This window comes from Pongo abelii, chromosome 2 (genome assembly GCF_028885655.2).
Source record: "Pongo abelii isolate AG06213 chromosome 2, NHGRI_mPonAbe1-v2.0_pri, whole genome shotgun sequence".
In the NCBI taxonomy this organism is placed as follows: Eukaryota; Metazoa; Chordata; class Mammalia; order Primates; family Hominidae; genus Pongo; species Pongo abelii.
The window spans coordinates 167,239,744-167,252,380 of NC_085928.1; the positions used below are offsets into that span (position 1 = coordinate 167,239,744).

At 34.2% G+C, this 12,637-nt stretch overlaps 1 protein-coding gene across 4 annotated transcripts in view; it reads right to left on the reverse strand.

Annotated features, from left to right (window-relative positions):
• VEPH1 (ventricular zone expressed PH domain containing 1) overlaps window positions 1–12,637 on the reverse strand; it is a 315,043-nt gene that overhangs the window by 291,514 nt on the left and 10,892 nt on the right. The gene's annotated exons all lie outside the window — the stretch shown is intronic.

Consider the following 12,637-nt stretch of genomic DNA (forward strand, 5'->3'; position numbering starts at 1 on the left):
ATCTGACAAAGGGCTAATATCCAAAATCTACAAGGAACTTAAACAAATTACGAGAAAAAAACAACCCCATCAAAAAGTAGGCAAAGGATATGAACAGACACTTCTCAAAAGAAGACATTTATGTGGTCAACAAACCACATGATGAAAAAAGCTCATCATCACTGGTTATTAGAGAAATGCAAATCAAAACCATAATGAGAGACCATCTCACGCCAGTTAGAATGGCGATCACTAAAAAATCAGAAAACAACAGATGCTGGAGAGAATGTGGGGAAATAGGAATGCTTTTACACTGTTGATGGGAGTGTAAACTATTTCAACCATTATGGAAGACAGAGTGGCGATTCCTCAAGGATCCTCAAGGATTCCTCAAGGATCTAGAACTAGAAATACCAGCAATCCCATTACTGGGTATATACCCAAAGGATTATAAATCATTCTACTATAAAGACACATGAACACCTATGTTTATTGCAGCACTATTTACAATAGCAAAGACTTGGAATCAACCCAAATGCCCATCAATGATAGAATGGATAAAAAGAATGTGGCCATATGCACCATTGAATACTGTGCAGCCATAAAAAAGAATGAGTTCATGTCCTTTGCAGGAACATGGATGAAGCCGGAAACCATCATTCTCAGCAAACTAACACAGGAACAGAAAACCAAACACCGCATATTCTCACTCATAAGTGGGAGTTGAACAGTGAGAACACATGGACACAGGGAGGGGAACATCATACACCTGGGCCTGTTGGGGGGTGTGGGGAAAGGGGAGGGAGAGCATTAGGGCAAATACCTAATACATGTGGGGCTTAAAACCTAGATGGTGGGTTGATGGGTGCAGCAAACCACCATGGCACATGTATACCTATGTAACAAACTTACTCGTTCTGCACATGTATCCCAGAACTTATAGTATAATAATAATAAAAAAAAAAACCTGACCATATCAAGTCTTTATGAAGATAAGGGGCAACTGGAACTTCTTATACACTGATGATAGGAATTAAAAGTGGTAAACCACTTTGGAAAAACCATTTGGCAGTTTCTTAAAAAGTTGCATACAGGTTGAGCATCCCTAATCCAAAACCTGACATTGGAAATGCTCCAAAATCCAAAATTTTTTGAGTACTGACATGACGCACAGAGGAAATGCTCATTGGAGCATTTTGGATTTTAGATTTTTGGATTAGGGATGCTCAACCAGTAAGTTAATGCAAATATTCCAAAAATTTTTTTAAAAATCTGAACTCCAAAACATTTCTGGTCCCAAGTATTTCTGATAAGAGATTCTCAACCTGTACATGGATTCAGCCTTTCTACATCTATGTATTTATCCAAGAGAAATGAAAACATACGTCTATGCAAATGTATGTGAATGTCTATAGCAGCTTTATTTGTAATGTCCAAAACTAGACAAAAACCAAATGTCTATGAGAAGATGAATGAATAAATAAATTAGGGTATATCTATACAATGGAATACTACTCAGTAATACAAAGGACTGAAATATTTAGATCTAACGACATGGATGAATCTCAAAATCTTTACACAGTGTGAAATAGCCAGTAAAAAAAAGGCTGCTACTGTATTCTATTTAAATAAATTTGTGAAAAATATAAAGTAATCTATAGTTACAGAAGGAAGATCAGTGGTTGCTTGGATAGGCTGGGGAGGGGAGCAAGAGCTGAGGGAGGCGTTATAAAGAGTCATGAAACTCTAGGAGAGGAGGATGTGTTCATTGTCTTGATTGGGATAATTTCACAAGTATACATATGTCAAAACCTATAAGAGAGTACACTTTATATATGTGCAATTATGTCTATTATACCTCAACAAAGCTGTTAAAAAATTATCCCCAGTACTGGCAAAGATGAAAAAAGACACATTCTTATACTGTTGGTGTAAATGTAAATCACTATGACTTTTCTGAAGGTCAACTTGGCTTGTCAAAATCTATAAAAATGTGTACCTTTGGATCCAGATATTCAACTTCTAGGACTTGGTTATAAAGACATTCATCAGTGCTGTGAATGTCTTATAATAGCAAAAAATGGAAAGGGAAAATTCTCGCCAAGACTTGAAGTCAGAGGAACGTGACAGTTCATACAGAAAAGAACAAGTCCATGGTCCGCTCACAGAAATGGCTCCAGGTGGGAGTCACAAGAGCAGTGGAGGAGTCTCGCCTGATGACTCAGACTCAAGGTCCTAAGGATTTGGGCCCAGCTGTGGCTGATAGTGAAAGCTCCTCCTCTGAGGCTGAACATGTGACAGAGATCTGAGGAGCTGAGACCTTGGGACCAAGCTTGGGGACCACTGAAGCAGGCACCCAAACTTTAAAAGCAGCAGCTCTACAGCAGTCTTGGATAAGAGCCTGGGCAATGGACCAGTCCTCAGTGACCCACAGTATGGCATCTACAACACTGATAATGGTAAGCTTGTCAGACTTGATCTCTTTCTCCAGCTGGCATTTGGAAGCAAGACTAGCCTAAACTGAGAAATCTCCAGTTGGAGACAATGGAGACATGCTTGGCATAAAAGAAAAACATTGTATTTTCTGATAATAAGGAGAAGTGAGAAAGTGAACATTAATTAGAAAAATAAAATTTTTTTAATTAAAAAAATTAAATGTGACCACATTTGTTCCCTAACACAGTGAAGTGGGTCCTATGGCTTACATATTTATACGTTTTTTTTTAAAAAAATAGAGATTATACTGAATAATATAATCTCCTTTTTTACATATGTTGCAAACATCTTTACAGATAAATAATATTCATCTATATCATTTAAATATAAAATAATATTCCATTTATATTCTATAAATATACTGTGTTTTTTTCATCTTAACCATGCTCCAACATTTGGATATTTTGTTTGTTTCTTTTTTTTTTTTAATAGAAATTGATCCATCTCTTATCAGGATGGAGTCTGCATTTCAAGAAATATTGTGAACAGTGGCTTTTCTAAGACCAGAAAAGTTTCCACAATACATTTTCCAAGGACAGTGAGAACCTCTTCATTCTTCATTACATAACTAAAAGAAAGAATCAATTGACTCTTACCTGAAAAAAGCAGATTTGCTGTAAGATAACTAGCTTTATTCATACAAGAGAAACAGGGGCCATTTTTTCATGGATAAATATCCGGATAGACAGGTGAATAAATGAGAAACAAAAAGAGTAGGAGGGAAAGAAGGAAGGAAGGAAGGAGGGAGGGAGGGAAGGAAGGAAGGAAGGAAGGGAGGGAGGGAGGGAGGGAGGGAGAGAGGGAGGGAGGGAAACTAATCACCAGGGTGTTAAAGCTGGATATCTACTCTGATGAGGTCACAGGAGTGCCTTTTTTCCTTATTTTACTTCTCTTATTGATTTTTCTGCACTGATCATGTTATTTTTTTGAATAGGAAAAAATATGTTAATATTAATAAATTTAAAATAAAATTATATAACCATATATAACTAAGATTCACTCTGCTACAGAAAAAAATATTCTGATCTGATTTGAATTTTTATTTTTGCAATGCAGTCATGATAAAAAGATCAACAGATTTGAAAATGTCATAAAATTAGATTTCTATCAATGCTTTTAGAATTGAAACAGATTTATCTAAAGAGATATTTCAGAAAGCAAAATCATTGCATCAGAATTTTTGAGCTTCAAGAAGAAATGAAATCTTTGTTTTGAGAGGCATTAATTTATAAATAATTTATATTCATATATAAGTATTTTTTACATTGAAAAAATTTTCAACTACGCTTTGAAAGCTATTCATATGTACATGAATAATATAGCTACATATGGATGGATGCATAGATGATAGATAGATGATAAATAGGTAGATAGATCGCTATCTTTTTAGTTGCTGATAGCATTTCATGTTATGAATACAGTGCATTTTTTATATCCATTCCTATATTCCTTTATATCCATTCCTTTATTGATGAAGCTCTACGTGATTTGCAGAATTTTACTGAGAGATAATGTGGATTTAAGGTTGAAAGAGTACACTTGGTCTGGGCTGCCTGCCTAAGTTCAAATCCATTCCTACCATTTACAAGCCACATGACCTTAGGCAATGTCCTCAACATTTTTGTTATGTTAGTTTAAAAAAAAATCTATAAGGTGGAGATCTTAATGGTACTTACCTACTAGAGTTGTTATGAGGATTGTATGGGGTAATATTTGTAAAGTGCTTGGAATCAAGACTGGAATGTAGTAAGTGCTACATGAGTGTTTGTTAAATACATGCCAAAAGGAACATCCTTGTAAGTGCTTCCTTGTGCACGGTTGCAGGAATTTGTCTAGGATTCATATCCAGAAGCGAAATTTCTGGGTTGTAGGGTATGCAGATTTTTAATTTGATTAAATGCTGCCAACTTACACTTCAACATGTCAGTACTAATTAATGTTCCCACAAGGGTGACTTTTTGTCACATATCTGACATTGTTCAACAAAGCCTCTTTAATTTGACCTGGTGGATGAAAATGGTATCTTTTTTGTATTAATTTACCTTGTCCTGATAAGTGATGAGAGTAAATATATTTTACACTCTGAACATATTCATAATTCTTCTTCTGTTAAATACCTGTTCAAATTAATATTCTTTTCATGGATTCATATGGAGTGTCTTTTTCTTACTGATTTGAAGGAACATTTTACATACTGCAGATACTAAGGCTTTGTTTGCTACATTTGTTGTAATTATATTTAATTTGTTTTTCAGCGTTGTTGACAGGAAATCTTTGCTATATACAAGTTTTGTTTTTCAAAATTTAAAGTTAAAGAAGTAATACATTAGCATAGTTAAAAATTTAAGATATACATATTAAAAGATATAGAGTGAAAAGATACCCATTCTCATATCCTTGTTTCTCATTTACTTAGTTCTTGCCTGACCCTCTGCCACAAGAAACAAGATGTATCCCTCCAAAGTTTCTTAATTCAAATACAAACAAGTGAAAGTATGTATTTTATTTCCAGGATTTTTTTTTTTTCCAGCAAGGTTTCTGATACCCAGGCTGGAGTGCAGTAGTACAATCACAGCTTGCTACAGTCTCAACCTCCCAGGCTCAAGAGATCTCCCACCTCAGCCTGGTTCGTAGCTGAGACCATAGGTCTGCGCCACTACACCAGGCTAATTTTCGTGGTTTTTTTTTTTTTTTTTTTTTTGTAGACGGGGTTTTGCCATGTTACCCAGGCTGGTCTTGAACTCCTGGGCTCAAGCAATCCACCCACCTCAGCTGGCCAAAGTTCTGGGATTACAGGCATGAGCCACCATGCCTGACCTATTGTCACGATTTTACATACAAAGTTGTTTGCTCTATACACTCAGTTCTGCAAATTGCTTTAATTACTTAACAATATATCTTGGTGCTCTTTCCAACTCAGCATGTGGAGGGCTTACTGACTCTTTTTAAAGCTATTAGTCCACTGTGCAGATGTGCCACCATTTATTTAATGACTGGCACTTGGGTAATTTTAATATTTTGTATTCCTAAACACAGAGCAATAAATTAGATTGAATGCTTTTCATTAAAAAAATCATTTTCCTTTGATAGTTTATATTTTTTTCTGTCTTAAGAAATCTTTGCTTACCCCAAGTTCATAAAGATTCTCCTTTATTTTCTTCTAAAATATGTAGAGGTTTTTTTCCTGTTTAGGTTTTAATGCAAAATTCATTTGTTGTTTTTAATGTGAGGTAGAAGTCTGTTTTTATTTTCTGTATATAGAGAGCACGTTTTTCTAATACAAATTTTTAATGTGGTTATACTCTATTATTAATTTATGATACCAACTCTATTGTACTCCAAGTTTACATGTATGTTCAGGTCTATTTCAGGAGTCTCTGTTATGTTCATTGGTCTATTTGTTTTCTTCTATGCCAGTACTACACCATTTTTGATTATGTTCATTTTTTAATGTCTTAATACAGTGTAGAAAAAGTACCCCTTCATTGTTCTTTCTTCTTGAAATGTCTTAGCAATTCTGTGTCTACATAAATTTTACATGCAACCAGAGTCCATAGAAATCAATTTGAAATCTTGATGAGAACTGTAACGAATATATAGATTATTTGGAGAGTATCAATATCTTTCACGTGTTGATTTACTTAATTTATGCACAAGGCAAAATTTACACTAATTCAAGTACTCTTTTATGTTCCTCAATAAACTATTACATACTGTTTTCATTAAGTTCATGCACATATTTGTAGGATTTATTCCTAGATACTCTATAGTTCAATTGCTGTTGCTTCTTTTTTATGTGATTCTTTTTTCCTATTACATTTTCTTTTTATTATTCCTAGTGTAAGGGAACTTTAAGGTTTGTATATTGGTTTTTATCTGCACCCTTGCTGAACCGTATTATTAGCTTTAAATATTTACGTGTAGATTCTCTTGTATTGTTGGCAATCTTATCATCTGCAAATATAAACTTTTTTCCCTCATTTATTTATCTCTTACTTCTTTTTAAAATTCATTTGTACCCACTTCTGATTTTTTTTTTTTGCACCATCTTGCCATTAGTCATTTCAAGGAACCAGAGTCAGTTTTGTTGGTCAGCCTCACTCCCACCTTTTTTATTTTTATTTTTGTAGTTTCTATTTCATTAACTTCTACTTTTTTCTCCTTGTTTCTTTTCTACAACTTTTATCGGGTTTACATTTTCCCCTAGCCTCTTGGAATTACTATTTAGCTCTTCATATTTCTTTTTGGTTTGCTAAAGTCTTTGCTGTAAGTTGTACTTATGGATTTTATATTTTTATCTTCATTACTTCCTTCTACTTTCTCTAGGTTTATTTTGCTGGTTTTTTTTGTTTTGTTTTGTTTGTTTTTTACTTTCCTGAGCTTGAAGTTAAGGCCATGGATTTTTTAGCTTTTCTTTTTCCCTCACATTTGCCTTTAAAACCGTAAGTTTCATGGCTGTAGTTGCCATTTGTAAGTACTGATATGTTGTATTTTTATTATCATTGAGTTCAGAATATTTTCTATTTTTATTGTGACTTTTTTGACCCAAGCAGTTATTTACAAATCCACTGTTTGATTTTCAAACATTTAGAGATTTTTCTAGTTATCTTCTTATTCTCCAACAGTGGGCAGAGAGCCTACTCTGTTCAATCCTTTAAAATATTTTGAAACTTGTTTCATGTCTCAGCATATGATCATTTAAAAAATGTTTTGCATGCTGAATCCAGTGTTCTATTTATGTGCCTTAGATTGAGTTTTAAAATTACTTTTTCTATTATAATCTTAGTTTTTTTTATGGCTTTTTCTATTAGATATTTAGAGGTGTGTTACAATTGTTGGTATGTTTTGGAATTGTCCATTTTTCCTTATGTCGATTTTGAAGTTCTGTCTATTTTGTAATTCTATTTATTTTGAGTCTCTGTTATACCTAGATAGAAAATTTGAATTGTTATAATCTTCCTTTTGGATAAAAACTTTTATTATTTTATTTTTATTTTTTAGAGACAGGGTCTTACTCTGTCACCCAGGCTGGAGTGCAGTGGCATGATCATAGCTCACTGCAGCCTTGAACTCTTGAGCTCAAGCAATCTTCCCACCTCAGCCTCCTGAGTAGCTTGGACTACAGGTGCACCACCATGCTCTCCTAATTTTAAAAAATTATTTTAGAGATGCGGTCTTGCTGTGTTGCCCAGGCTGGTCTTGAACTCTTGGCTTCAAGTGATCCTCCCACCTTGGCCTCCCAAAGTGCTGGGATTACAGTCATGAACCACTACACCCACCAAAATTAATTTTATTATTATGATGCATCCTCTAATAGTGTTTTTTCTTTCAAAGTTGGCTTTTCTGATAATAATATAACTACATAATTCTTTTCGTTAATATTTGCATGCTATGTTTCTTTTCATCCTTTTACTTTTAACCTCTCTTTATCCTTATGTTTTAGATGTCTCTTTTTTACATCACGTGGTTTTTATCTTTGTTTAAATCTGTTCATCTTTGTCTTTTAACTAGAACATTTAGACAATTTGCATTTAATTTCATTATTTATATATTTGGGTTTAAGTTTACCATCTTGGTATTTGTTCTCCATTTGTTCTATTTGTTTTATGATTCTTTTTTTCTCTGATGTCTTGCTTTTGTTTACCTTGAGCATTTTTATTCCTCTTTTCTCCTCAATAAGTTTAGAAATTATTAATATACACTTATTTACTATTCTTTTAGCACTTCCTTAAAGAATATAACAAGTAAACATGTATATAATTTTATATGTCTATATATAATATGTGTGTATGTATGTGTGTGTATATATACATATGTACATATAGAGGAATCACCACAAGATATTTTTTCAGCAATGATATTATGATGTACCTAAGTGTGGATTTCTTTTAATTTATCTCACTTAATATTCATAGGGCTTCTTGAATCTGTAGTTTGAGGTCATTTTTGGAATGTTTATAGCTGTTGCCTCTTCAAATTATTATTCTTGCCGCATTCCCTTTCTTTTCCTTGTAAGTCTTCAGTTACATGTGGAAGAAACTACTTTGTGGCACTATTTATGTCTCTTAATTCCACTTGTAGTTTCTATCCTTTGACTTTCTGTGCTTCAGTCTGGATATTTTTTTCTGATTTGTCTTCCACTTCATTAATTCCCTCTTCAGCCATGACTAACAGACTTCCATCCAGTAAAATTTTAATTTTAGCCATCGTAATTTTTGTTTATAGAATTTTCACTTGCTTCTTTTTTAATAAATTCCAATTCTCTGCTGAATTTTTAATTATATCTTTTTCCCCCTCCTTGAACCTGGTAAGCATAATAATAATAATAATAATAATTATTATTATTATTATTATTTTGAGATGGAGTCTTGCTCTGTCACCCAGGTTGGAGTGCAGTGGTGCAATCTTGGCTCACTACAACCTCCGCCTCCCAGGTTCAAGCGATTCTCCTGCCTCAGCCTTCTGAGTAGCTGAGATTGCAGGCACAAGACACCACTCCTGTCTAATTTTTGTATTTTTAATAGAGACAGGGTTTCACCATGTTGGTCAGGCTGGTCTCGAACTCTTGACCTCATGATCCACACACCTTGGCCTCCCAAAGTGTTGGGATTACAAGCATATTCTCACTCATAGGTGGGAATTGAACAATGAGAACACATGGACACAGGAAGGGGAACATCACACTTCAGGGACTGTTGTGGGGTGGGGGGAGGGGGGAGGGATAGCATTGGGAGATATACCTAATGCTAGATGACGAGTTGGTGGGTGCAGCGCACCAGCATGGCACATGTATACATATGTAACTTACCTGCACATTGCGCACATGTACCATAAAACCTAAAGTATAATAATAATAATAATAATAATAATAATAATAATAATAATAAAAGAAAAAAAATAAAAAAAATAAAAAAAATAAAAAAAAAAAAAGAGTGAGCCACTGCGCCCAGCCAGCATAATTATTTTAAAGTCTATGCCTAATAATTTCAGTACCTGGGGATTCAGAGGGTCCATTTCTGTTGGCTATTTTTTTTTTCTAGTTTTTATTCATATTTTATTGTTTCCTTGTATGCTAAGTTGTGTGTGAGTGTGTGAATGGACATTGTGTTTGCAGTGTCCGTTGTAGAAATAATATAATGCTAAGGATGTCATGTTCTTAGGAAGAGGATTTATATTTGCTTATGCCAGGTACCTAGAGGCATTAGCATGGTATCAACTCAATTCAGTTTAGGTATTGAGATAAGTTTAAGTTGAGTTCACTTCTTTTTCCAGTTTATCCTATCTCTGGGATAGATACCCTCAGAGTTTCTACAGGGGTTTCTACAAGTCCCCTTTCCTTCTTGATAGGTCCTAAACTCTAATGGCCATTCACTTTTCTCTGTGAAGCTGTGAAAAGTAATACTCAACTTCTCAGCCTCTTAGACTTTCAGGTTGCCTTTGAGTCAGCAAAGCTCACCAAAGAAAAATGGCCCCCAAAGCCAGGTTCACCTCTCTGGGCTTTGATCCCTCTTCAAAGGGATCTTGACTCACTGATACTTTAATATCTTTTTGCATTTTCAGAACCTTGGAACAAACTATTCTTTCAAACACTTAAAAATTATCTTTTTTCCAGATTTGATTGTCCTTAGTAGAACAATTGGTCAGATTTACATAGCCTATCTTTATTCAAAGTAGAATTCTGAAGCAGTTAATGTTTTATTTTAAAAATGAATTTTTTTTCATAAGAGTAGAAAATTTGTCTACACATGCACTGGGATTGCTTTGACATGGCATTTATGAATGCTTTTGTGTCATTTCTACAACCTTACTTTTAATAGTTCAAGAGTTCACATTGTAAAGACACTAAATAAAGCAATAAATTGCCTTGAAAAATGTCTAAACTCCAAATATGCTTCACCAGCATACATAACTCTGGTTCTTTATAAGCAATGGTATTAGAGTTGCCAGGGAAACACCTTACCTAGTTCCTTTATCCTTGAGCGATCATAAAAGATTTCCACCAAAATTTCAAGGACTAAACAATGACTAACTTTCTTAACTAAAGGAGATTTCAGAGAACAACTACTAAGGCTGATACGAAACATATGCTAAGAAGGCAAGAGCATGAAATTAATTTTTTAAAATGTGGGTACTATTGTCTTTATCTTTACTACCCCATAAAGAATGGTTTGTGAACTGGATGCAACCCCCATCCCTAATATGCTTCATTATTAAAGCAACACTTAATTAAGTGGCAGACAAAGCCAGAAACATGCTGTAGTTTAAGAAAGTCTCTTAGGTTATTTTCAGATGTTTCTTGTTTGGCAAGAGCCAGAGCATATTTTGTTGAGCACATTTTATTCCTATGTGTATTTTAAGGGAAATCTAACCCATGTGTTTTATTTCATTAATATTTTGCCAAGTTAAATGGTTCTTTTGTAAGATATATTTAATGTTGTTATTTTTATGAGACTTTTTCCCCTGGATTATGAATTCATATGTCACCTAAAATAAGTATACTTTGATCCAAATATCTTGTAGTTACAAAGTCAGAAACCCACAGAACTTGGGTGATTTTTCCAGCAGTGCCAAATACAATATTTTATGTGTACTACTAACATCATGATTTTTTCTCATATTTGTCAATCAGCACTTTACTGGAAAAACAAGAATTATCCACCTTTTAAAGTCCTGCTTTTTGATCAGTATCCAGAGGAGACCATAGCCAAATTCAATATGAACCACTGACTTCAGGTAGTGGGTGTAGATCGAAGTGTGTGATCTGTATAATGACTAAATCACAGCTACACTGATTTAAGTGGACACATCAGAGGACTTGAATACTAACCCATAGCAGTGTCAAAAGTGACCAGGCCAGGCGCGGTGGCTCACGCCTGTAATCCCAGCACTTTGGGAGGCTGAGGTGGGTGGATCACGAGGTCAGGAGTTCAAGACAAGCCTGGCCAAGATGATGAAACCCCATCTCTACTAAAAATACAAAAAAAAAAAAAAAAAAATCAGCCAGCATGGTGGCAGGCGCCTGTAATCCCAGCTACTTGGGAGGCCGAGGCAGAGAATTGCTTGAACCCAGGAGGCAGAGGTTGCAGTGGGCCGAGATTGGGCCATTGCACTCCAGCCTGGGCGACAGGGCATTCTCCGTCTCACCAAAAAAAAAAAAAAAGCGACCAGTGATGTTATGGACAAGAGGAACTTTCAATCAATACTAGTGGGAGTACAAATTAGTAAATTGCTTTAGAAAACAATTTAGATTATCTAATGAAGTTGCAGATGCACATGTCGTATAACCTAATAACTTCACTCCTAGGTATAGTTCTGGAGAAACCTGTACATGGAAACCAGGACGCATATACAAAAAACTTCACAGTGTCATAACAAAAAACTGAAAACAACTTAGATAACCATTAATAAGAAAATGAGTAAATAAATTGTGATATTCATACAGTGAGATTATATAGAGCAATGAAAATGAATGAATTATAGACACATACACAATTATAGACACGTTAACATGGATGAATCTCAAAAACAGGGTGCTGATTTAAAAAAACATGTTATAGTAGAAAAATGCACTACGATTATATTTATATGAAGTGCAAAAATGTGTAAGAAAAGATTTTAATGTTTAAGAATATGTATAAATATATAACACTAGAAATAAAAACATGGAATGATATAAATAAAATTCAAGATAGTCATTATTTCTCATAGGGTAATGGAATGTTGAGGAGCTAGAATACGCGAAGAGCTTTAAGATTGCATTAATGTTCTATTTTCTAAAAGCTGCATGATATGTACGTAAGTTTTCTTTTTTATCCTCTTTGTATTTAAGAAATATGTGGTGAATATTATTTTGTATTTATTCAACTTTTAAAACTTAATTTAAAATGCAGATTCAAGCATACAATCAACATACTGTATTATTTACCTACAACCCCAATTCCCATGAAACCAAAGCAAAAGGTGCAGTCTGTCAGAGTTTAGTTGTATGTTTAATGCTTCCTTTCCTGTTCTGACTTTAAAAAAAAAAATCCCTTTGGGTCTTTCTATGTCTTACATAGCTGGGCTATTTCTTGTATTTTCAAATTAGATTAAATACTATCAGGCAGCTTCTGTCATTCCATATAAGTAGTAGTGATTACTCTATCAGAAAAAAAATCTATAA